This window comes from Phyllostomus hastatus, unplaced genomic scaffold, assembly GCF_019186645.2.
Source record: "Phyllostomus hastatus isolate PE091 unplaced genomic scaffold, TTU_PhHast_1.1 phas_contig_283, whole genome shotgun sequence".
Taxonomy (NCBI): domain Eukaryota; kingdom Metazoa; phylum Chordata; class Mammalia; order Chiroptera; family Phyllostomidae; genus Phyllostomus; species Phyllostomus hastatus.
In genome coordinates, this window is record NW_025333833.1 from 2,151,077 (window position 1) to 2,175,448 (window position 24,372).

Below are 24,372 nucleotides of genomic sequence, written 5' to 3' on the forward strand. Positions count from 1 at the left end.
CAGGGCACATGCCTGGGTTGTGGGCCAGGTCCCCAGGAGGGGGCGTGAGAGAGGCAACCACACACTGATGTTTCTCTCCCTCTCTTTCTCTCTCCCTTCCCCTCTCTCTAAAAATAAATAAAATCTTAAGAAAAGAAGAAGTGTGAACTTGGGCAATATAAACCTTTATACTTTTTTCAATAACCTATGTTTTTGTCAATAACCTTTTCCTCCATTACCAAAAGAGAAAAACCATAGAAAACTTCTTGAGAGCAAATTTGGAAGATATAGAAGAACACAAAAGGAAAAGAAAAGCTCTCTGTCGTCACACCACCTGGAGGTAATGAATCACTATTGATATTTTTCTATGCCTAAACAAACACATACTTTTGAGATCATATTATACGGATAATTTTTTAAAGATTTTATTTATTTATTTTTAGAGAGGGAAGGGAGGGAGAAAGAGAGAGAGAGAAACATGAATGTGCAGTTGCTGGGGGCCGTGGCCTGCAACCCAGGCATGTGCCCTGACCAGGAATCGAACCTGCGACACTTTGGTTCCCAGCCTGCACTCAATCCACTGAGCTACGCCAGCCAGGGCTTATATGGACAATTTTAAAACTTAGTTTTCACATACTATTTTTCCATAGAAGACAGTTCCCTGCAACGTGACTTTGTGACTGGGGGCACATGCATGGAAGCTGGGATGGTGAGACAAGGGAGGGCTCGGCACAGCGGGGGCGGCCCCGGGCGGGGCTGCCTGAGCTCACTGGGGGGTCAGGGAAAAGGGGGCTTGGGGACAGGTTTGGGGGATCGGCCTGGGGCCCCCTGCCCCAGAGTTCAGGAGGCGTCTGCCCTGGGGGGGGCGGGGAGAGAAGTGGGAGGAGAAGGGAGGGAAGGGACTGGCGTCAGCGGCCGTGGTCTCTCTGCTGCATCCCTCTCCTGCAGGCGGGGTCCTGGGGGGGGTCTTGGGGGAGGGTCTCCGCAGAACCTGCGTCAGTCCCCCAGGTGTGTCCTTTCAGGGTCACGGGCTCCCCTGATTGGTCAGCGGCAGAGCAGGGGGCCCTTTGTCTTTGCAGCTGGTCCTGCCCTTGCCCTCCTGGTTCAGCTGCACCACCACTGGGGCCCAGATGTCCTCTCCAGGGGGGAAACTTTTGTCAGTGACTGTAAAAAACCACACGTACATTATTTTGATAAAACAAAAATTAAATTTTAAGAAAGGAAATAATGGGTGTGGAAAGTATCCATAACTCACCCCAGTCACGTGCTAAACTGTCGCCTCTTTGGTTCGCTATTTGTGTGTGTTCCTGCCGAACTTGACTTCCCCCACGTTCGCTGACTGTCGGTGTTTCGTATCTGTAGGCGGTGCCAGGTGCCGCTCCCGCTGCTGTGCCGTTTTCACTGTGGGACGCTTGTCTCCTGATGAATCTACACACTTTCTTTAGGTGTAACGCTCTTTGTCATATACCTCCCACGTTGTTTACTCAGTTTTTGTTCTGGTTGGTTCAGTAAGGTTATATGCAGAAGTTTGATGTTTTTGTGTGAGAAACTCCAGGCTTTTCTTTATGGCTCCTGCTTGGAAAATCCTTTCCTATCCGGTAATTCCCATGTATGTGTATTCATCCAGCCACACATACGCTTACGTACACCCTTGTTCACAGTACCCCTCAGAACCCTTTTCATTTCTGCAACATTGGTAACGATGCCCTGCTGTAATTCTCGACCTTAGTAATCTCTGTCTTCCCTCTTTTTCCTCCTGCCCAATCAGCTTAGGATTCATTACTCTAGTTTATCCCCTCAGAGAACCGACTTTTACTGATTAGCGTTTTCCTATTCTACTTATTTCTGTTCTGATATTTATTATTTCCTTCCTTTCTTTCTGTTTACTCTGTGTTTTCTTTGCCCTTTTTCCCCCTAGTTTCCTGGGGCGGGCGGCGGGGTGGGGGACGTGCCATCACGCCTCTGGAGCGCAGGTGTTTCCAGTTGCTCTGACCTCCCCTCCCAGCGCCGCTCCGGCCGCATCCCCTCGGCGTGTGCGTGCCGTCTTCCCGTGTCCATTCGTCTCGGAGTGTTTTGTGTTTTCCTCTTGACTCCTTCTCTGACCCGTGGAGTGCTTCCTTAGGAGCGTGTCGTTTGATTTCCTCCCAGGAGAGCTCCCGGGTCCACCTGTTCTTGACGCCTGCCGTGCCTCCACCGTGGTCAGAGAGCGGGCTTGGTAAAGGAGATCCCTGAGTTTGCTGGGTCTCGTTCATGGCCCGGCCTGCACCCCACACAGGGGTGTGCTGCGGGGGAGATCGCGTGTCCTGCCTCCGTTGGGCGTGCTGGTCCGTGCTTGGCCCTTGCACCTGGGGGGCGTACACTTGGCCTCACCTCTGTTTCCACGGGCATCTTCCACGGGGCTTTTTTCTGCAATGTTAAAAGTGAGCCCCCCGTAGGTTTGGGCTTCTTATTTTGTACGTCTTTTTGAGGGCATCTCAATGACTTCTATTTTCCTAGAAGATGGTTTATTTAATGCAAATGTTAAAGTGTATCATGTGAGGCATACTCCTATACATCTCAAACATGTCTTCAGGACTTATGGCTCTCTTTTATTTCCTGTTCCCAGTTTTTTTTTTAATTTTTAAATTATTTATTTATTTTTTTAGAAAGGGAAGGGAGGGAGAAAGAGAGAGAAAGAGAAACATCAATGTGCGGTTGCTGGGGGTCATGGCCTGCAACCCAGGCATGTGCCCTGACTGGGAATTGAACCTGTGACACTTTGGTCTGCAGCCCGAGCTCCATCCACTGAGCTACACCAGCCAGGGCTTGTTCCCAGTGTTTTATATCTGTTTATTCATTTTTGTCTTAGGTTAGATAGCAGGTGATCTCCTTTCTTGTACGCTGTCAAAAACAACTGCATTTTACCCTTTGTTTTCCAATGAACAGGTGTCTGCCTTATCTTTATTGATCCCTCCCTCCTGCTTTCCTCGGGCTTGTCCTGTCGCTCTTTGGCTGACATCTTGACCAGAAGGCCTAGTGGCCCCGGGACCTCGAGGCTCCTTCGGTGAGGCGACAGCCTGGTAAGTCGGTCCTCGGGTACATTGGCGATCCAGTCCGCACCTTCCCCTTTTAGCAGCTGCTGCATGGGCTTCGCACGAGAAATGATGGGATAGGCAGGAGGGGCGTCTGAAGTGGAAGAGTGATGGGGTGGGCATGGGGGGGCCCATCCTAGCACGCCCCCTGAACGCGGGTCCCCTCCTCAGTTCTGACCTGCCCAGGTGTCCCCCTGTGACGTCAGAGGCCCCGGCCAACTGCCAGGAGCAGGTGAGCCCTCCCTGTGCTTCCACACTCGCGTGACCGCCCCTGGTTGGTTAGAAAGGGCTTCCCGGGAGTCTTCCTGCAGAGGGAGAATTTGTCGGCCAGGGGTCGGGGGTCCCAAGCCACCTGGGTGGGCATAAATCTAAAGGTGCACGAACAAGTGGGCATCTTTGTCTTCACATCTGCGTGTCATGAGCTTCGGGCGTGCTGGCCGATGCCTGTGGGTGTGACCGCCCCGGGACCCTGGTCAGACGCACTTCCCCGGCGTCTGTGCGCACTGGCCGCACCCGGGGCTGCCCGAGCTCGTCCAGGCGGCCGTGCACCTTTGGTTTTTGTGCGACTGTCATCTGCGGACTCCCAGTGAGGAAGACCGCACTGAAGGGTGGGCCTGAAACAGCCGCAGAGAGAATAGAACGTGCCCACAATGTATTTTACATGCCTGGCCCGAAGTGAGAGTCTGCGGCTTCAGAGCCACGTCAGCCAGGGGTCTGCCACGGGGCCGCATTAGCAGACACGAACAGGGTTCGTTGGGATCTGGCTTCAACCTCTGCCACGGTGGGCTTCGCGTCTTTCTGGGCTTCAGCCCCTCCCCCAGTGCCCCCACAGCTATTTGGCGACATCCCCAAGGAGTGCTTGTGTGTGATGAGGTCCTCGGCCACCCCTGCCGTTGTCCTGTGTGCTTACAGGCACTCCCGGGGTGGGGCAGACCACTGCGGGGCCTCCAGGTACCCGGGCCTGGCTTCAGCGCCGACCTGGGCACGTCTGCACTGGAGGGCGCGTGAGGAGTGCCTCTCTCAGCTCCTCTGCGTCGCAGGGGGCCCGGGACCCTGCACTGCCGACTAGTGTGCCCAACGCATGGCCGCCACGGTCCTCAGAGCCTCCAGGAAGGCTCTTCCTGGCCCAGCCGGACGAGGGCAAGGCCACGGTTAGGCAGAGCCGGGATGTCAACAAGCTCTGGAAGCCACGCAGAACCTCCCAGCCTGGAAGGACAGGGCCCTCGGCAGCAGGCCGAGGGGGCCCTGGGCCCCCCGACCTGTCCTGCCAGCCTGGAGGGAGAGAAACATGAGGCTTGCCATTGTCACTGGAGAGGGACCGGGTCCGAGTCACACCTGCCCCAGCCCGGTGTGGGTTCTTGACTCTGTGCAGGAAGACTTCACGACGTGAGTCCAGGGGACTCTGAGAGCGCGTTCATCAAAGCTGCAGAGAGTGAAACGGAGGAAGGGCTTAGGACAGAAGAGGCGAGACCGCAGCAGCAGGAGTGGGCCGGGGTGCGTGGACTCAGAAAGGGGGGCCCTTGGAGGTGGGTCAGGGGGTGAGCCCTGGACAGCTGCTGGGGCCCACTGCTCCCCCGGCGGCAGGCCTCGAGGGGACCCTGAGAGCTCAGGGGACACAGCACAAGGGCAGGCCTGAGGCCGGGAGGGCGTGAGCCTGGTCAAGGGGGAGTGCGGGGTCCTCTGTCTTGAGGGTTCTTATCTGCTTTCTGAAGGCAGGACTTTTAGGGGAGACCTCAGGGAAGGTCTCTACAGACTGTTCAACAGCGTCCAGGTGTGTTCTTCAGCATGCTGATGCATCAAATGTGCGTGTAGGGGTCTGGGGTCATTCTCTGGCCAGGTTCACTGCTTCACTTTTGTCTTGGATGTGTGAGACTCTAACTGGTTTGTTTGTTTGTTTGTTATTTATTCCCCTGACTTCCCCCGTGCCGGGGTCTGGCGGGCACTCATAGCACTGACCGGGTCTCTGTTCTCTCTCCCCGCCCGGGGTGGTTGAAGCTCCTCGCCCTCTGGCTGGCGGGGAGAGGTACACACCGTCTGCTCCCAAGGGTCCTGGTCTGCGAAGATAAGATCGTTCGATTTATGAGCAGGCTGGGAACTGGCCGCGCTGCAGCGCACAAGTCACGTTTACTCTCCTCAGAAGGAGATGGCATTTCCAACCGTCACTGTTTGAGGAGAGAGCAGCTCCTCGGTTTAGCCTGGCGCTCACGGTCATGGACACGCACTGCCGTGAAAAGTCCCAGTCTCGGGGACATGGTCACTCCTGTCAACGAACCACATAAAGTTGCTGATGAACAAACTCGTTGGCTGGTGTAGACAGATCCCACGTCCAAATGGACCCGACTAACAGGTGCATCCGAGACCCCCCCGCGGGGCTGGGCCAGGTTAATGGGGCTGCGGTGGCGCTGACCCTACCCAGGCCCAGCCACTACCTCCCTCGCGTGTCCCTGTGAACGACCCGTGCACACACGTGAGCACACAGTTCGTCCAGGGCCCAGGAGATCCCCAGGGCTGCGCGCCAGCCCCGGGGCTGGTTTTCCGTTCCCCATTCGCTCGCTGCAGGCCTCGGGGTGGGAACCTGGAGACCCTGCCCTGGTGGGCGGGCTCTGGGGCTGCGGGGCGCGGAGCCTCGGCACTACCACCTGTTCCGCTTCACCGCGGGAGGGCCGAGTCCTCGCTCCGCAGGCCCCGCGAACCCGTGTCAGCATTCCCTTTCTGCGGCACCGTTCTCTGCTCCCACGGGTCTCCCGCCCGGTCCCCCCTTCCCTTCGGACCACGGCGGGGAGGAGCTCAGCCACCGGAGCGCAGGCGACCTCACCCCGCGATGGGTAAGGTACAGGAAAGGACTCGCTCCCCACCCGCCGCCCCCGGGGTTTTAAATCAGTTCGAAGGAGAACGCAGCGTCCTTCCTGGAAGGACATCTTTTACTCCCTCCGCAGAGAGTGTGTGGGGATCGGTCTATAAAAAATTCTTTCTGGGCCTCTGCCTTGCTTTATGCTTGGGGTCGCTGGAGCCCTGTGATGCGCTGTTGTCCTCGCTCCGTGTCTCGGCTTAATTCGCCACATCGGCCGGGTTAGCGGGAGGCGCTCTGGACTGCCCACACAGCACGCCGCCCTGCCTGGGGCCAGGCCGGTCCCGCGGAGCGCCGGGGTCACCCCTGCCCGGCTCAGGGCTCCCCAACGCGTTGCTCACACTCTGCGGCGGCTCACCGACCAGCTCACGGCCTTCTGCTGACCTGACCAAAAATAGGTTTAATGTCCAGCCATTCACACCGGACGGCCATGGTGGTGTGGGCTGCTGTCATTTTTTTTTTTCTTCCACCATCTAAGGGAAAAGAGGTCAGTGTCCTGACGACACGGCCAGGCGCTGCGTGGTTTAAACATTCTGGACGCACGGGCTGAAAACCGCCGCCTCGTAGTTACTCTCAGCGTCTCGACGACTGGCCTGGGTCCCTTGGTGGGTAGAAAGGACACGGGGGCTTGTTCTGGACAGACGAGCACATGCAGAGACACACAGAAACACACGCAGACACACAGATGCACACACACACGAGAAGTGAACCTTCCGGAAATGCCCCTGCCCCTGGAACCTGCACCCCTCTCTCGGGGAGCAGGGCGTGCAGTGACATGCGGATGCCTGTCCCCGAGCGTGGGCCCCACCCCCCGCCCTCTGAGGGAGGCCGGGGTCGAAGGGGCGAGTGGACAGTGGGAGGGGAGGTCATAGCTACGCTGGGACGGAGCTGCCGGGAAGAAGTCCATGGCCACCTCCTGCTGGGGGCCCCCGCGCCCCCCAACGCTCGGGCGGGATGTGGACATGGGCACGGGGGTCCGGGTCTCTGGTGGGGGCCGCTCCCTCACCGAGACGGGCGAGCATGCCGTGGGGCGTGGGCCCTCTGGGCCAGACTTAGAGTGAGCGGCAGAAAGAGATGCGTTAGCCCCTTGTGGTTGACATAACGTTCTGTAACAGGGAGAAAGATTTTCATCGTTTAGAGAGGGACTGCATTTCCCAAGTGACTTGTCCCCTGAGCAGCACAGTTCTCTGGACTTCCTCTCGTTGTTCTTCGATGGTCTGTCTCCCAGCGTTTCCCCAAGACTCTTCCCTGCAGGATCACAACAACCTTCGAGGGTAATCACGCTCCTCAGCGGGGGAGCACGGGTACCCACCCCAACCCACGGGAGACGCCTCCCCTCGCCCCTGGCCCTCCTTCCACCCCAGCCCCCCCCCCAGAGACCAGCGTTCGCTGCAGGCCCGGGAACACGTGTCCCGCACGATGCCTGGCCACCGCCGGTCCCGCTCGCACGACGGGCGCAGGCCTGTTCTGTGCCAGGCAGCCGAAGAGCGCAGTGTCTCCAAGACGTATCACTGGGCCCTTCTCGTTTCCTGTCTCGGAGGACACTGAGGCGCCTCACGGCCCCGCCCAGGCTGCGAAGGGGCGGAGCTAAACTGAGAGAGAGGCCCCAGACCCAGGGATCGCACGGCTGTGAACGCTGTGGAATTTTTGTGTAGCTTTATTGAGATGTATTTCCCTTGGTACAAACGTCACATGTTTAAAGTGTGCGGTGGGGTGACTTTTAGTACAGTCACCAGGCTGTGCAATGATCACTATCTAATCCCAGGATGTCGCCCCCCCCCCAAAGGAACCCAAACCCTTAGCAACTATTCTCCCCCCTGCCCCCAGACCCCGGCCGCCCCGGGTCTACTCTGTCTCTGTGGATTTGCAGATTTTGGGCATTTCAGTGTAAACGGAATCGGGCAGTACGTGGTGATTTGTGACTGGCTTCTTTCACTCAGCATGTATTCAGGATTCACCCACAATGAAACAAAGTATCAGAATTTCATTCCTTTTCCCCTGCTAGGTAACCTTCCATGCATCACTGCTGGGTATTTTGTTTCTCGGGGAGCCGCTGGAATTCCAAGTGCATCACTTCTGGTTCCTCATCTCCAGCCAATGTTGACCTCGCGTTATGTACTTCCTGTTGAGTGATCAGACTAAATTACGTCTATTAAAAAAAAATTTTAGGCATTTCAGCCAAAGGAAGGGAAAAGATTTGGAGGAGAAATAGAGAAGTTTTGTATTTTTTTTTTTATTCTTTGGTTGAGGGGGGGGGCGGAACGTGGAACGCTCTGCGGACCAGAAACCTTTTTCCACTCTCTCCCTGCGCTCACACCTCTCTCGGCGCGTTCCCAAGCCCTGGAAACCCAGAGCGCGGCGCGCGGCCCGCGGGGTGCCGAGTCCCGAGTCCCCTGCAAGCGCTAAATAAAGAATGAATGATGAGCGAACGCAGCCACCACCTTCTCTCTCTCTGTCTCTCTCCCCCCCTCTCTCCGCCCCCTCCCCCGCTCCAGCACGCTGACCTTCCTTCGCTGGAAGCGGCCGGAGCAGGCGGCGGTGGGGGAGGGGCTGCCGGAGAGGTCAGCTTTCAGCTTAATTAGAGTCAACACCCCCGCGCAGGCTGCCGGCGCGGGGGAGCAGATGAGGTCGCGCGGGGCTTGGGAGGCAGCCCCTGCACAAACACGGGATTGGCTTTTATTGTCGCAGCTGTTAATAAAGCGGGCGCTCTCAGAGCTATCCTCCAACCAGTGACAAGACGTGGAAAATTGCTGTCCCTTTGTCCTGGTGGCTGAAACCAAATAAAAGCCAAATGAAAGTTTAATTCCCCTAATAATTTTTCTCCCTGGCAGCTCCGCGGGGCCAGGCCGGCGGCAGGGCCCGTTCCCTCCGGCTCCGTGCGCCCTCAGCGCGAGCGCAGCCGCAGAGGGCGGCCCAGGGCGGCCGCAGCGGAGGGAGGGCTGCGGCTCGGCTGGGAGCAGCGAACTCTGGACGCCTCCGGGTGACACCGGAGAGGACCTCCCGCCCCGGGTCCTGGGGTCTCCATGGCAACGGGGGGCAGCGGCTGGGTATTGCAGCGGCAGGACCTGGGCCTGCGAGTCCCCAGGCTCCCAAAGGGCGCAGCACCGTAGCCACCGCGAAGCCCGCGACCACAGCACGCAGCAGTGCCCGCGCGGCGGGGTCCCACGAACAGTTCGCACGCTCGTCCAGTGCGCTCTCCCGTGCGATCGGTGCGTGCGTGCGTGAGCGAGCACTCGAAGTTGCTTTCCAGGTGTCCGATTCCTTTTAAATCGTTTCCCTCCCTCCCTTCCTTCCGCCTTTCCTTCCTCCCCCCCCCCACATGACATGCGAACAGTCAAGGACCTCCCGGGCACCCCTCCAAGGCCGGCAGATGAGCCCCCAGCGTGCTGAGAGTTCGCAGCTTGCCAACCGCGTCAGCTCCGAGTTGGCTTTTGCTGTTTGAGATGCCTCGAGCGCCCTGTCCGTGCAAGCCAGGGGCCTCTTTGTGCAGCGGAAGGCTGAGGCCAGCACAGACGTGCGGGTCCAGAAGCGCCTCAGGCGGGGTCCTGCAGGTGGCAGGGGACCGGGAGAGGGAACACCCGCAGGGGCCGGGGGTCCTCCTGGGTCACTAACGCCCTGCTCTATCGCTCGGCCAGAGAGCAGGTCTGTGGGCCCTGCAGAGCTGAGTGAGCCCAGAGGGCCCGCGGGCCAGCAGGGGGGGCCCTGTGGCCACGAACTGTCCCCCTACAGGGCGGCAGGAGCCACGGCAGGGGCGTCAAGTACGGCCGGCGCAGAGGAGGCGCGGGCGCAGGTCCGGAGGGGGCCTGGGAAGGGGCAGGAGGGAGAGGGTCGCTTCTCAACCCCCTTGCGTCTCCGTCCGCCGCAGGCGCCCCTCCAGCAGGCAGCGCCCCCTCCGGGCGTCCTCGAAGACACCCGGGCTTCCTCTTGGAGACGGCGGTGGTGTCCGTGTGTTCGGGCGGGAGCGTTTTCTTCAGCAGTGGGGAGAGTCCTCATCGCTCGCCTTTCGGGGTGAGGTTAGAGAGGGCGTGGAAAACAGGGCCCCGGTGGAGAGACTTTTCGCTGTGTTGTGCGAAGTGCCCAGCGGATCCTGGACGCACAGCAGCCGACCAGCGCGGACCTCCTCTGTCGCAGGGGGAGCCGAGCGGGGTAAGGGCACCGGGCGGGTCTCCGAGAGTTTTCAGGCGGCTGCTGATGGGCGGGACAGGTGTTTTCCGCGGCCCCTGCGGCCCCCGCCCGGGTCAGCCCTGGCCGTGGGGGTGAGGAGCGGAAGGCTCCGGCAGAGGGGGAGGGGCGCAGGGTTTGCTCCGGGGTGGCCCCGGGCGAGGGACGGGCTGTCTTAGCAGCGCGCGCCGGTGCCCTGGCGGAGGCTTGGAGCGCGAGTGCCCTTCTCCCCACCTGTCACCAAATTCGGTATTTCACGGGCGGCGTCAGGCTCTCCCTCCCAGGGTGTGCCAGCCTGGGGTGCCGTTGCAAGGGCGGTGGAGGTCATCTGGGAAGGAAGGGAGGACACGCGGCGAGAGGCTGGAGAAAGGGACAGGGAGGGAATGGAGACACGGGAGAAGCAGAGAGGAAGAAAGAAGGAAAAAAACAACAGCCCTGATCTTCTTTCCCGGTGGGCGTGTCCGGATCGGGACGCGGCCTCGGGGCCTCGGGGCCTCGGGGCCTCGCGGCCTGTGCACTGACGGGCCTGACCCCTGGACTGTCTCCGAGTCTCCAGGGTCCGCCCCGCCCCCCACCCCGCCCCCAGCCAGGGGGCGTGCCGGCCCCTGGAAAGTCCACTCCCTCTGCCGCTGAACTGGCTCAGTGCTTCTTCGCAGCCAAGACCACCGTGGGCCACGGTACCTGCGCGCTGGTTTGGTTGTCGTGCTTCGAGGGAATTGTAAGCTTCCCCAGCACAGCCGCATTTCTTCTTCTTCTTCGTTTTCTAGTTGCTATGAATATTTATTGCAACCTCAAAAAAAAAAAAAAAAAGAGGAGGCCTAAGCATTTCCAAAATGAGCTGGTACAGAATCCGAAGCAACATTTTTAATAGGATTATTTCACTTAACTGATGTCAACATCTGGAATTCTTTGTGCAGATATTTTTGCAGTTTGTCAGAGCTGATTAACCCAGCTCTGTCTAAGGCGTTTGATAACATCTTGGAAATTATTAAAGGGCATTGCCTGCCTCTTTCTTTTTCTTCCTTCCTTCCTTCCTTCCCGCCCTCCCACCCTCCCTTCTCCCTTCCATGGACTTTGGGTGACTTTCCAGGGCTCAGTGCAATGGTGGATATGGTGCAGGTGGTGAAATGACCCACCCCACAGGCGGTCTGGTTGTCGTCCATCACCACGCCGACTTTCAAAAAATTACTTTTCTTGTGATGAAAACTTTTCAGATGTACTCTGGTAGCAACTTTCAAACGTGCAATACAGTGTTAGTCACTCAAGTCTCCCTGCTGCCCATTACATCCCCGTCACCGACTTACTTTAGCACCGGAAGTCTGCGTCCTCCGACCCCCTTCACCCATCGTGCCCACCCCTCGCCCCGCCTCCGGCAACTGCCACTCCGTCCTCAGGATCTGCGAGTTCGAGGGGGTTTTGTTGCTGTTGTTCTTATTGTTTTGTCTTGTTTTTAGATTCCACACAGACGTGAGGTCATAGAGTATTCGTCTTTCGCTTTCTGACTTATTTCGCTCACCGTACTGCCCTCGAGGTTCATCCATGTGGCCCATGGCAAGATTTCACACACACACACACACACACACACACACAATTTCTTTCACTAAACAAAACCAAAAGTTTGGGCACTCAAGAGCAGTACGGAGGGGCAGAGTGAGAACAACCCCTAAACTTCTTGCCGCCTTTTGGCCCTTGGGGACCCCGAGCTCTCCCCCGTGTGTTGGGGGGGTCGGTAGTTCCCCAAGGAACAGCAGCCACCTCGTTGAGGCTACGGTGCACGCACCTGCAGGACGGAGCATCACCCTCCGTGACAGGCACTCGGGGCTCCCCTGTGGCACTTGGGGCTCCCCTGTGGCACTCGGGGTCCGGGCTGAGCACATCTGCGTGGAGCAGGCCCTTCACACGAAACCTTCAAGAAGATCACTGTCAGGCTGTTCATGAATTCGTATTTGTCTTTGGGTCATTATTCAAAGCCCTTTCCTGCTCATTACTATACTAGCTACTCTCCTGCAGGTCAGACTTTCATCCATCAGTTGCTTTTTTTTTCCCCTTAGGCGCTCGTGTCGGGAAGGAGCGAGGCATTTTGGGTTCGGGCCCACCTGCACAGAGCAGGGTGCCGCCCCCCAACCCGGGGTCCATGTGGTGCGGTGCGTGAACAACTGGAGGTGCCCAGGGAGACGCCGCCTCCTGTGACTCATTGTTCGGGGCCTGTGTTTTCGCTTGAGAATCAGGCATCAGTGACCGTCCTTGCCCCCGGCCAACAGAGATAAAATCTAAGACGTGGTTTTTGCTTCGCTTTTAAACAAACAAAACTGTATCCAGTGATACACTTTTCTCCCCAACTGAAGCTAGCTGGAGAGGGTTTTAAGCCGAAATTGAAATTCCAGGGATGTGTCTGAAGGACTAGAAATATCACTAAGCCGATAGCTCTCTTTTAGGCTCTTGATTCTGTTATCTCTGCAGGATAATCCCGATTTCCTAGTAAGAAAGACAGTGACCAGAGGGGAGGGCGGAGGGCGTTGCAGGGGAAAGGGGGAAGGGTTTGCAGGAACGAGGACAAAGGACGCGAGGACAATAACAAGGGCGGGGTGGAAACAGGAGGGAGGTGGGGAGCGCTGGGGGGTGGCCTGGGATGGGAGTAAAAGGCAGAAAACTGTGCGTGAACAAGAATTAATAAAAAAAAACTAAAAAAAAGAAAAAATCAGGAGTCAAAAGGGCTATTTATTCCTCAGCTTGGAGGGCCAGGGCCTGGACCCATGCACCAGGGACTCCTATGCATCCTTCAAAGCCCAGCCGAGGCGTCGCCTGTCGTGGGAAACCTCCCTGCCACCGCCCCTCCTCCAGACTGAATCAGGTCTTACTCCGCCTTGTTACAGTAAATCACCAAATTGTAATTTGTCACCTACTTTGTAGGATCCCTGAGGGCAGGGATGCTGTCACCTTTGCCTCCAGATCCCCTAGATCTAACTTAGGGACCGCGTAGCATAGGACAGTCAGTAACCGCTGGGTGAATTGAACGGAATGATAAAAAGAGAATGTTTTCTTACTTGTGAATTAAATTGTGTGACGTCTTACAATGATGTAAAATGCCTTCCTATTTAGTTATGTCTTAACAAATTGCCTTTATTGAAAAGATTAAAATTGCATGACATCGGAGTGTTCTGAAACGAAGTCGCACCGTACGGACATCCCGGATGTGTCTAAGTTGCGTGGAGTGAGTGCTCAGTAGCCTTTGAAAGAAATATCAGACAGAACCGCAGGGGAGGAGGGGGGCTGAGGGGGTTGGGGAGCGGGGGAGGAGGGTTGTCTAAGGTAATTTCAGTTGCCAAAGGGAAGTGGCTCCCTTCCGAGTGATTTGTTTCGCCTCTGATACATTTTCGTAGCTCAGCCCCGGTCGGTCGTATATCTTCTAGTAATTGGTTTAATCCCTTTGGGCATTGCTTGGCCTTTTTTCACATACGCACTGAACAACTCAGTTTAAGAAAACACTTGTTGTTAAGTACTTGCTAATTAAAGAGCTAGCTTCTGCTACTGTTCGAACTAGGTTCTTGGGGACATTACAGCGAGAAGTCCAGGGCCTCAGCCAGCTGGACTGTGAAGGAGTTGGGGGGGCGGCGGGGATTTAGCCCCCTGAGCCGGAGACTGACACCTGCAGCACTCCAAGCATTCCACTGACCCGCCTGCTCCTTCCGCACACTGCCCCGGGGGTCACCACAAATGCTGCGGCGGCTGTGTCGTTGGGGAGGACCCCCCAAAAGTGCTTGAACGGTGCTGCCTGCAGGCTGAAAACTTAAATGCCCCCCTGAAAGAGCTGAACTGTATGTCATAACTTATTTTGGTTGTTGAGGCATAAAACAAACTCTAACGGGGGTCTTAGAGGGATGGGCAACACGAACCCTCACCCAGTCCCGGCTGCATCGGATTAACCCTCAGATCTCAGATCCCTAACTGCAGACAAAGGAGCTCGGTATTCACAAGGCGTGTGTGTGTGTGTGTGTGTGTGTTCAAACCTGAGTCTCTGTTTGTTTGTTTTTAACGAGCTGCGCCCTTCAGTAGGTGAAAAAGAGACCAGTTAGTGTGTAGAATCGGGCTCCTCCCGAGCTGCCCCCTTTGTCCTCAAGACCCTCCAAAGCCAGGCGTTGACAGTGGGGGTCTGCCGGACCCTGCAGGCTGTCACGGCACAGCAGCATTCGCTCTGCACCGCCGAGTGCGCGAGGCACTGAGGACTCCGGCACGTGTCAGCGCCGGCCTGTCTTCACTGCGTTGTAGACACGCAAAGAAGAGAAAGGGTGGGATTCATGGGCGAGAAGATAGAAGATTGGAGGGGTGTGGAAGGCTCGGTGGGACGCAGACCCTGAGTGCAGGGGCGGAGCTTCTGGTCCGGGACACACAGGATGGAGACCTGGGCCTGGAGGGGAATTCCAGGAGGGGCGGCGGGAGGGGCAGGGGAGGAGGGCAGGCCCAGGCTCCTGCTCTCAGGCCCAGGAGGGAGGTGAGGGCAGGGAGGAGGGGCCAGGGCGTCCCAGAGCGGCGGTCAGACCAGCTGGGCCGTGGTGCAAGGTGAGCCTAGCACAGTTCACCAGCGGGAGCCTGGGGCCTGACCCTGGGCAGCGGAATGTGAATTACTTGCACTGGATACAGTCTGAACATGAAAAAACTGGTAGCTTCACGTCAAAACCTAGACTCCTGAGAGCCTCTTAAACATCAGAAAGTCCTGCCCCGGCCGGTGTGACACGGTCAGACCACCGCCTGGGCCGCCCTTGTGGGTTCCTCCCGGTCGGGGAGCCTGAGAGAGGCGACCAGTCGGTGTGTCTCGGCTCCCTCCATGCTCCTCTGCCCTACAGAAGCAATGAGGAACATATCCTCGGGTGAGGATTTTTAAAAACATCAGAAGGTCTGGCAGCAAAGGGCCTGCATTCCTCCTGCACAGTCCCCGGAAGCCGAATTGCTGCTGCGCCCTTTAAACCAGAGTGGCGGCCGCGTGGGTGCCGTCCCCAGCAAGGCGCTGCTGTCTGTCCACTTCCTCTTTTAGAGGGGAGGGGGGCAGCAGCTGTGGAAACAAACGCTCCCCCAGCCTCAGGCCTTGCGTCTCCCAGGCTTCTCTCCCTCCCACGCGGCAGGGACGCAGCACCAGGCGCTCTAAACCCTCTGCTGGGCTGCAGCCTCTCAGCCCTCCGGAGCCCCGCTGACCAGCGCAAGCCACCGTGGGCAATTTGGGGAAACATGGCCCTCCTTCCCACGGGGAGGCTCAGCGACTGACTGGGAACATCTAATGCAATTTCCAACTGCGTTTGAATGTATCTGTCTCCTGATGGGGAAACACTGGGAGTGGTGGCACGAGGGGGCAGCCGAGGGCCTTGAGTGCCGACTCCCAGGCCCCGGGAGCCACAGCAAAGTTCCGCGGGCCCCGAACACACAGACACGCGAGCACACGTCCGGGGACAGCCCGACTCCGGGACATGGGGCTTGGACGTCTGCATGCAGCCGAGCGGACAGAAGCTAACGGAGGAAGAGAAAGCGTCCCTCCTTTTGCCCCTGCCTGCGTGCACTGCAGAGGGCAGGACCCTTCGTCACCCTGGAAACAGCCGACAAAGGCCGAGTGCAGCCCTGAGGAGGCCCCGTCTGCCCACGGAGCGGTGGCGGGGGCTACACAGTGGAGTGGGTCCCCTGCCTCTGACCGCCCTGGGGCTTGGGGAGTGTGCAGGCTGGCGGGCTGGTCTGGCTGGGGAAAAAAAAAGCCATGTGGCCTTTGATGGCCGCCGCTGACCGCATAATCCGCGCCTCCTTGTCCTCTGTGCTCGGAGATGACAGGGCGGTCCCCGAAGAGCGAGCCCACGCCGTCGGAGTCTGCGGCCTGCCGCGGGGACCGGGCAGTCTCTGCTGCTGCCCAGCTGGGGCCACTTCCCCTGTGAACGAGCCGCCAACCCCTGGAGGTTTGGCCGCTGTTCCCAGGGTCACCCATGTGTCACGGCTCGCACACGGGTAGTCAGTGATCTCTTCTTTGCTTCTGATGCCGCACTGTGTGGCCACCGCAGCTCCGAGCCGGGTCACCCTTACCGCCGTGTCCGCTGGGAGACCCGACGGGGCAGCAAGTGTCCTGCTGCCGCGACCACAGCCTTACCGAAAGGTCCTTGGGCCTTCCGAGTGGGGTCTGGGGCTTCTTGAACTTCCCAGAGGTTGTCGGGCAGGCCACACACAGTCTCACCTGTGAGAGTGGGTCATGCCACACGCCTGAGGCCAGTCCCATGCGATGAGTCCTAAGGGGGAGCACCCTATAGGTGCATTTTGCCAGAGACGGCATCTAATTCTGCTCTAGAGTAAACATTATTGAGCTCAAAACTCTGTAATAAATTCCGGTCCTTTTGAATATTAAACATCAGAGTGTTTAAAGTCTCTGCATGAACAGGGGTGTCCAGGATGGCTGTGAATGTGGCCCAACAGAAAATTGTAAATTTACTTAAAACATTATGAGATTTTGTGTGTGTGTGTGTGTGTGTGTGTGTGTGTGTGTGTGTGATTACATGTTCAGTGTGTTTAATGCGTGGCCCAAGACAACACCTCTTCGCCCCGCGTGGCCCAGAGACGCCGAAAGCTCAGACCCCCCCGGAGAGAACAGGTTTCACAGCAGCGGCAGCAGACCAAAGGGAGCCTCAGCTTCGGGTGCGGCTCAGGCACTCGCCACGGCACGGAGACGCGTCTTTTCCCTTTGTACAGAGTGACCAGAACGGAGAAGAGGCGGCAACCGGGACTGGTGTGACACCCCCGACCCCAGGTCCTTCACCCTGGCAGGCGTGACTGATCAATCGTAGTGGGATTCTTACCGATCCTTGAGTGACCCTCAGGATCCTTCTCGGTACAGAAGTCCGGGCAGCGGCCACTCACCGCTGGAACCGGCGCTCGGGCTGGCCTCTGTGTAGGTGTTGAGCTGCAGACCCCCTGTGGTCGGTGGAGATGACACGGGAAGGTGCTGCGCGGAGTCCCCGTGTCGTACACGTGTAAGGGGTGGCTGTTGCCGTCACGTCCGCCGGTTCCGGAGCAGGCCAGGCCGGTGCGGGCTGTGTTCAGTGCTGAACACATGCAGGGTGAGCGGGGTGGTTTGTGTCTTGTCAACGCCACCTCTGTGTGGTGTTCTTTTTTTTTTTTTTAAAGATTTATTTATTTATTTTTAGAGAGGGAAGGGAGGGAGAAAGAGAGAGAGAGAGAAACATCAATGTGTGGTTGCTGGGAGCCATGGCCTGCAACCCAGGTATGTGCCCTGGCTGGGAATCGAACCTGCGATGCTTTGGTTCACAGCCCGCGCTCAATCCACTGAGCTACGCCAGCCAGGCCTCTGTGTGTTATTCTAAGAGCATGTTCTAAACGCTCCTGCCCTTGGAATAGCAAGCATGTCTGGGAGAGTGGTCTCCAAATACAGGGCCAGGCCCGCACGGACTGCCTGGGAAGCTGGTTCCCGACGGAAGCGTGGGGTGCCCTGTGGTGACGGGGTCATGTGCTGGGAAGGGGAACCTGGGGATTCCTGGTGACAATTTGTACCCGTAGGCAGTGGGGCCTTGAGACTTCTGGGCTATACAGTGTCAGCGTGGTTTACACAGTTTACCTTTTAAGCAGAAGGAAGAGAATTCGGTCGTGCTCTATAACAAGACCCTTATTGATTCCGCATCGTTAGGAAACGCGATAATAGCAAGTACACCCAATTCCCAAAGGAGGGAAACAGCCCTTTTATGATTTACATCGTTCACATCTTTGTTTCGGAAAGCCTGTGGAAACAGGCTGTACCCTTTGCTACTTCCTTAAAAAAACAGAGCTAACAGATGAACTTGACTCGCTCCTTGGTGCCTCTGAGTCCTCAAGGGCACTGACTCTGGCCCTCGGGTGGTGACGTCCCCGGGATCTGGTGGCGTCTGCAGGGCCCTCCTGAGATAAACTGCACCCAGACGGCCGCGCTCTCTGAACGTTAGGGCCGCGTGTGGTGGGATTTTCTCTCCCACTGTTCCCAGGCTGTCGGGAGACACTTCTTGCTTCTCGGGGGGCAGGGGCGTGGCTGGGACTCCCCGCCCCCCATTATGCTCTTAATTTGGTATGTAATCTGCTTTGGGTCTAGAAGTCCCATGGCTCTTGTGAGAATTCTGCCTTAAAAAGGCAAAAAAAAAAATTAGTTTCTAACTTCTGACAGAGGGTGGCAAAGTTTTGCCTAGCAGTGAAGTCTTCAAGAGAGTTACTTTATCTATTTGGAGGAATTTTAAATGAACTTTGGTCTTATGCAGAATGTGGTGGTGTCTACAATTGAATAATGCAAACAACTTGGGAAGGAAATTTAAAATGTTGGGGCCTAGATGATATTCAAAGGTGAATTTTGTTTTATTTTATTTTATTTTATTTATTTATTTTTAGAGAGAGGGGAAGGGAGGGAGAAAGAGAGGGAGAGAAACATCGATGTATCGTTGCTTCTCCTATGCCCCCTACTGGGGACCTGGCCCACAACCCAGGCATGGGGCCCCGACCAGGAATCAAACCTGTGACCCTTTGGTTTGCAGGCTGGCACTCAATCCACTGAGCCACAGCAGCCAGGGCTCAAAGGTGGATTTTGCATGAAGAAATAAAACAACATAGTTTTGTTAGAGTGACTTGCCTTTATTCCAAGGGAGACCATCCACAGCGTCATTTACATACCGACCCGCCCCTCCCAGGCCCTGCTTCCCAGAAAACAGATTTCAGACTCCAGACTTGATAAATATCGAAAGGCTGTCACGGCCCTGCCGAGGCCCGTTTCCCTCGAGAAGACCAGCGGGCGTGGCACGAACAGATTTCCTACAACAAGCGTGTGTCACCCCCAGAGAAGACTGGAGGTCGTGCGGGAAGTGAGCGGTGCCCTGGATCGTGACAGGAAGCCCGCCCGCGTAATCTTTGCAGCGAATAAACATCCTCAGTTTCTAGTATTATATCATCCAATTCCAGGAAAACATTACCATAATATGAGATAGATGAGAAAATAAATAGCAGTCAGGACTATCCGGCAGTGACGAATGCGAGGTTTCCCCTCTCGAGACTCGGGGCGGCCTCGCTGCGTGGGGAAAGCCGGTGGGAGGTGGTCCTGGGTTCAGATCTCAGCGCTGCGTGACTCCCTGAACCTCAGTGCCTCTGTGCGGCGCGCCGCGGAAGCGATCCTTCCTCCCCAAGGGTGGCCCGATGTTTAAATTCAATGACGTACATTTACGTCCCGCCCCACATCCCCTCTGTTGGAAAGGGCAGGGTTGCTGGTCCTCGCCGCCAACCCCGGCTCCCCTCGCTGTGTCTCACCTGTACAGGGGCCCCCAGCCTCCCAGCCTGCAAGCCTTCTCCTTCTCCTGTGTCCTGCAGGCTCCGACACCCTCCCCGCCACCATTCCTGTCCTGAGCCAGGAGCCAGAGGCTTCCACCTTGAGATCGCCTGCCCTACCCACACTTCCTAGACTGTGCTCAGCCCACAGCGGTGAAGGCTCGGTAGCCTACCACTTTGTTGAGGGAGGGAATTGCAGTTTTTATCTCCGGAAACACATCTAAGGAACCGGAGCGAAAGGACGGAGCCATAGCTCCAGGAGTCCCCGCTGGCTCTCTCCCTGTCCCTGCTCAAGTCTTGGACGTGTGTGGCTCTCGCGTCCCTGGCTCTGGCCCTGCCCATCCGCACAGGACTGGTCCCTGGTGGGAGCTTCTGGGTGTGTCCCAGCGTCCCACCACTCTGCAAAGACAGGCAGTCCTGAGAGAGCACGGGACCCCCTTCACAGGGGAGGACCCTCGGGCACCAGGTCCCTGGTCTGACATCAGATGGTGAGTGAGGGCCGGCCGAATGGGACCCAGCTCGGGTCCAGCTGATGCCAGGACTCACCTCACACCACACTTCGCCCCCTCCTCCATGCATTGGATCGTTACCATGGCAACCCACAATGTGTATTTAAAGGAGATCATGCATCCCTCTCCAAACACTGCTATTGCTTCGGGTTGGTGCTGCTGGTCCCTGTCCCCAAGCACGGAGGTCCCTGATTTGCCAAGGCTGGTCCCAGTTCTCCCCCTCTCCTGTGCATTAAACTGTATCACAGGAGCCTCGGTGCCCTATACAAAGTTTCACGAGACGGTGTGGCAGGCGGGGCTTGCACTGTTCATCAGGTGTGCCCTGGTGAGGGTTGGTTGTGTGTCCTGTTTGGTCAATGCTGGTGTCGTTCTGGGTGTCAGACATTTTGAATATCGCCCCTGCTTCCAGACCGGGACCTTTCACTCCTCAGGGGTCCATCGAGGTGTGTTCCATGGCCCCGAGCTGGAACTGCAACCGGTGTCACGGACACCAGGCTCTAGTCACAGCCGCCTGTCCCCTTCAGAGACCGAGATGGATTCGGGTGTGTGGTCAGCACCAGGACGAGTTAGGAGAGTTTTCCTCCCAGGACTTCTAGACCGTCACGCAAACAGACCTCTGCTCTCTGTGGCCGGACCCAGCTGCGCGTCAGTGGCGCACATGGGGGGGGGGGTCTCCACCGGAGGGGTCCAGCCCACACAGCTGTAATGAGAGGGGAGGGGGCCCCGCGGCCAGTGTACATTTCTGTTCAGTCGCAACAGGGAGAAGCTTCTTTTCCATCAAAATCTCCTACGTCTGCGATCTCGCTGATCTCTGTGCAGCGGAGCCAGGGTTCATTCTCCGAGTTTCGGGGTGGGCTGCCAGCGGCGTCCAGATTCGTAGCTGTTATAGCTGCTCCGTGGATTAGCCTTTTCTTATCATGTATTGTATCATAATAAAGTGGTATTTAATTAGATTACGACTTCAAGATTTTTTAAAAGATTTTATTTATTTTATTTTAGACAGAGAAAGAAAGGGAGGGAGAGAAACATCAATATGTGGTTGCCTCTTGCATGCCCCCCACTGGGGACCTGGCTAGTAACCCAGGCACGTGCCCTGATTGGGAATCAAACCAGCGACCCTTTGGTTCACAGGCTGGTGCTCAATCCACTGAGCCACAGCAGCCAGGGTTCCCTTTGTTTTTTACTCTATTTCTAGGAAATGCTTGGATGTGTAAACCTACTGCGCCTATAGAAGTCCTTTTTTTAAAACCCTTATTATGGGAAATTCTTTAAAAATATTTTTTTTCCTGATCTTGAAAGTCTAGTATACTCAAAATATTTAAGTATTTCTTGGATGATAAAACATAGGAGAATGAATCTTCTTAACCTTAATTTAAATATAAAATATCACATTTCCTAGAATTTAAAATGCCATTGATCATCACAATGTACCATTCTTCCACATATCATTAAAAAATGCTTCCAGGTATGACATGACGCGTTCTTATCACATCCCTTGGAAGGTGCGTCTTGATTTCAAAGAGATGCAAGTGTGGGGGAAAATGTGTACCTTAGAGTTGATAAAATTCGAAGTTACAGATGTAGGCTTGGAAGACAGAGCGGTTGGGTTCAATGTGTGCCGATCCCAAGATGTTCCAAAACCAGGAGGAAATGCTGTGTCTGGAGCGACACCAAGATCACGGCAGGTACTCGATGAAAGCTCGAGAGAGAGAGTCAGCCTTGCGACCGAGGTCGGGCGGCTGCTAATGAACAGGGAGACGCGTGCGAGACAGTTGCTTTTTTACTGCTAAGCACAGACTATGTCCACGCCGTGTGCTGTCACGCACAGCGTAACAAGATAACCCCAAATGAGGCGGATGATCTGGCCCAGCCCTGGAACAGTTCAGTGAGAAGACAGATGGCAGTGAGCGGGATCCGACAAGGTGTAGGGGTGGGGGTGTCTTCAGAGAGGTAACCGCTGACGTTGTGGGGACAGGTGTCAATGGCCGTAGGAGCAGACCCAGGCGTGCCTGTCTGCGGTGTCGGGAAGAGGGTCTGGGGAAGCAAACCGTGACGACGTGGTTAGGGAAATAAGAGAAGCAAATGCGGGGGCAATTTGCCACTGAAGCCCGAGACGGAGAGAGGGCTTTCACAAGGAAGGAGCGGTCCCCATCGTCAGATTGCCGAGAGACGGGGCGAGCCCAGGAGTGACGATGTTGTCAGCCGTGGCACTTAGGAGGGGACTTCCAGTGAAGTCACCTCGGGATCGGGATTGGCGCAGATGTCAGACTGTCATGGACTGATGAGTAAACGCAGAAAGAGTTTATCTAGAAAAAGCTTGCAAGAAAGGCTAGGAAGAGGCAGGAAAACACCAGGAAGGGCAGAACGGAATCACCGAGTGCAGGGTGCGGGGGAGCGGAGAGGCTCCCACCCCCATGGAAACAAAGCAAAGGGCGGAGCGTCTGGGCGCAAGAGGAAGGTGGGCGGGGAGCGCATCTGGGGGGCTAGGAGGGAGGCTGAGAGGATACAAGTTCAGTCTCTCTGTGGCTCCAGTCCCAGCTCTGTCCCTTACTCTATGGACTTGGACAGGTTACTTATCCTGTGCCTGTGAGATATTAAGAATGAATCCTCAGAAAGAAGACAGACACTCCAAAAACACCCCTACAGTAAATATGAGACATTTCTCAGAGGTTTTTTTTCCTTCTTCTTTTGATTTTAATGTAGGCTGATGACATCAGTCCAAAGCATAATTCTAGGAAAGAATCTTACAAGGGGACAAAATGATGTATTTCAAGTGCACGGCTCTCTGACAGTTCGGCTTTTAAGAGTATCGGAATTACAAATGGGTTTCATCCTGCGTGCCAATGCTGGGGAGACGCCAGGGACGCCAGGCAGCACTGCTCCCGCGGAGTCACGTCGGAGCGAGAGAGTCTAGGCGCAGCATTAGAAAGGGCAGCGGATTCGAGAAGTTGGCCGGCGGCTTGGAAGGGATGGTGGGAAGAGTCCTCGTGAGTTTGCTGACCCTGGACCCAAGGGAAAAAAGGGCTGTGTATCCATCAGAGAGTTTTCCGTCAATGCTATTGAGCTTTTTGATGAGTAACGGCTTGTGGAGCTTTCCGTGTGCGTTCTCGGAGAAGTACGCACAGTGTGCAGCGTGCATTAGCGGCACACACGTCATTTGCAGCGGTCGGCTACAGTCAGTAGGTGTGGCGTACGTTTACGAATGTTAGGATGTACGGCCAGGATACATCCATCAATTTAACGGGCGCCCTCTCCACCCACTCCAGGAAGAAGACCGTGGAAATACCTGAGGCAGAATCGTTCCTGGAAGAGTTTCAGGGTGTCCTGCAAGACATGGAGGAAAGGAGACGGAGATCCCAGTGCTGCAGTGTCACGGTGAAGGCTAAGGGGGCCTCTCCGGATTTTGGAGGCAACAGGTTCCTCCGGCCCATTTACCAAGTGCCCCCCAAAGCTGTTAGTTTTGAGTGATGCCCAGAAAAAAGAAGGCTCTGAAATACCGTATTTTGCTGTGTATGATGTGCACCCACATCTCCGTGTGCATTATACTTGGGATTATTATACCCATGGTACGCAATCATTATACCCATGGAGGATGCGCATCCTTACTTTTCCATAAAAAATTTGGACATAAAAGCGGGCATTATACATGGCAAAATATGGGTTGGTCCAGAGTGCTGTGAGAACTGCTCCGCCCCTGGGCCGTCCGGGCCAGCAGACAGACGGTGCTGGATGTGTCCCTGGCTGACGGGGTGCTGCTGGGAGCCATAGGCAGCCCCCTGCAGGTGAATGGCAGCTCAGAGCCTCAGGATGTGAGAGCAAAGGCCTGTGTCCTCTGAGAATAACTGCTCTTCTTCTGAGAAATAGCTCCTGGCCCGCTACCGGACCTTAGCAGAGACCAGATACTCAACCACGGGCCACCACGTTGCCGTGGGACCGGGGCTTCCCCGCGTGAGCTGGGTGTCCACGGTCTTGTGAGGAGGTACGCTCCACTCCGTGAGAACTGCTTGAGCTTCCTAACTCCTGCAGACCGGAATGTGTGTGTGGGACAAGGGTGGCAGGGACACAACGTTGGGTCCGGCTTTTGGGCTCAGCCTGGCACGCACACCCCCGTCTCTCCTGCGTATCAGGCCTTCCGACTGCAGATCACGGGACTTCCCAGCCTCCATAATTGTGCGAGCGCAGTCCTTATAACAAGTCATACGTGTAAAATTAAAGTCACACATATCTCTGTATCTCCTCTTGTTTCTTTCCACTGGAGAATGCTAATCTGGCTAAATCATACACAATCTCTATGTGTCCATTTCCCCATCCTAGAAAATTATCATAAACAGAGTTCCTACCCTCAAAGTTGTGAGGGTTAAAAAAAAGCCAATTCACATGAGTTTGTTGAGGTCAAATTAGTGTCTTACATATTTTTATATCCTTAGCACCTGAAGTGTATGGCAGAACACAGATGTTCATAAATATTGGTTAAATGACCACCAGTTTTTAA

At 56.2% G+C, this 24,372-nt stretch overlaps 1 long non-coding RNA gene across 1 annotated transcript; it reads left to right on the forward strand.

The window, feature by feature from the left end:
* The first annotated feature begins 222 nt into the window (after positions 1 to 222).
* On the forward strand, positions 223 to 24,085 carry LOC123818468. The gene is made up of 3 exons (XR_006785626.1): positions 223 to 319; positions 2,905 to 3,038; positions 23,147 to 24,085. It is a non-coding gene; the product is annotated as an uncharacterized LOC123818468 (long non-coding RNA).
* The last annotated feature ends 287 nt before the right edge of the window (positions 24,086 to 24,372 follow it).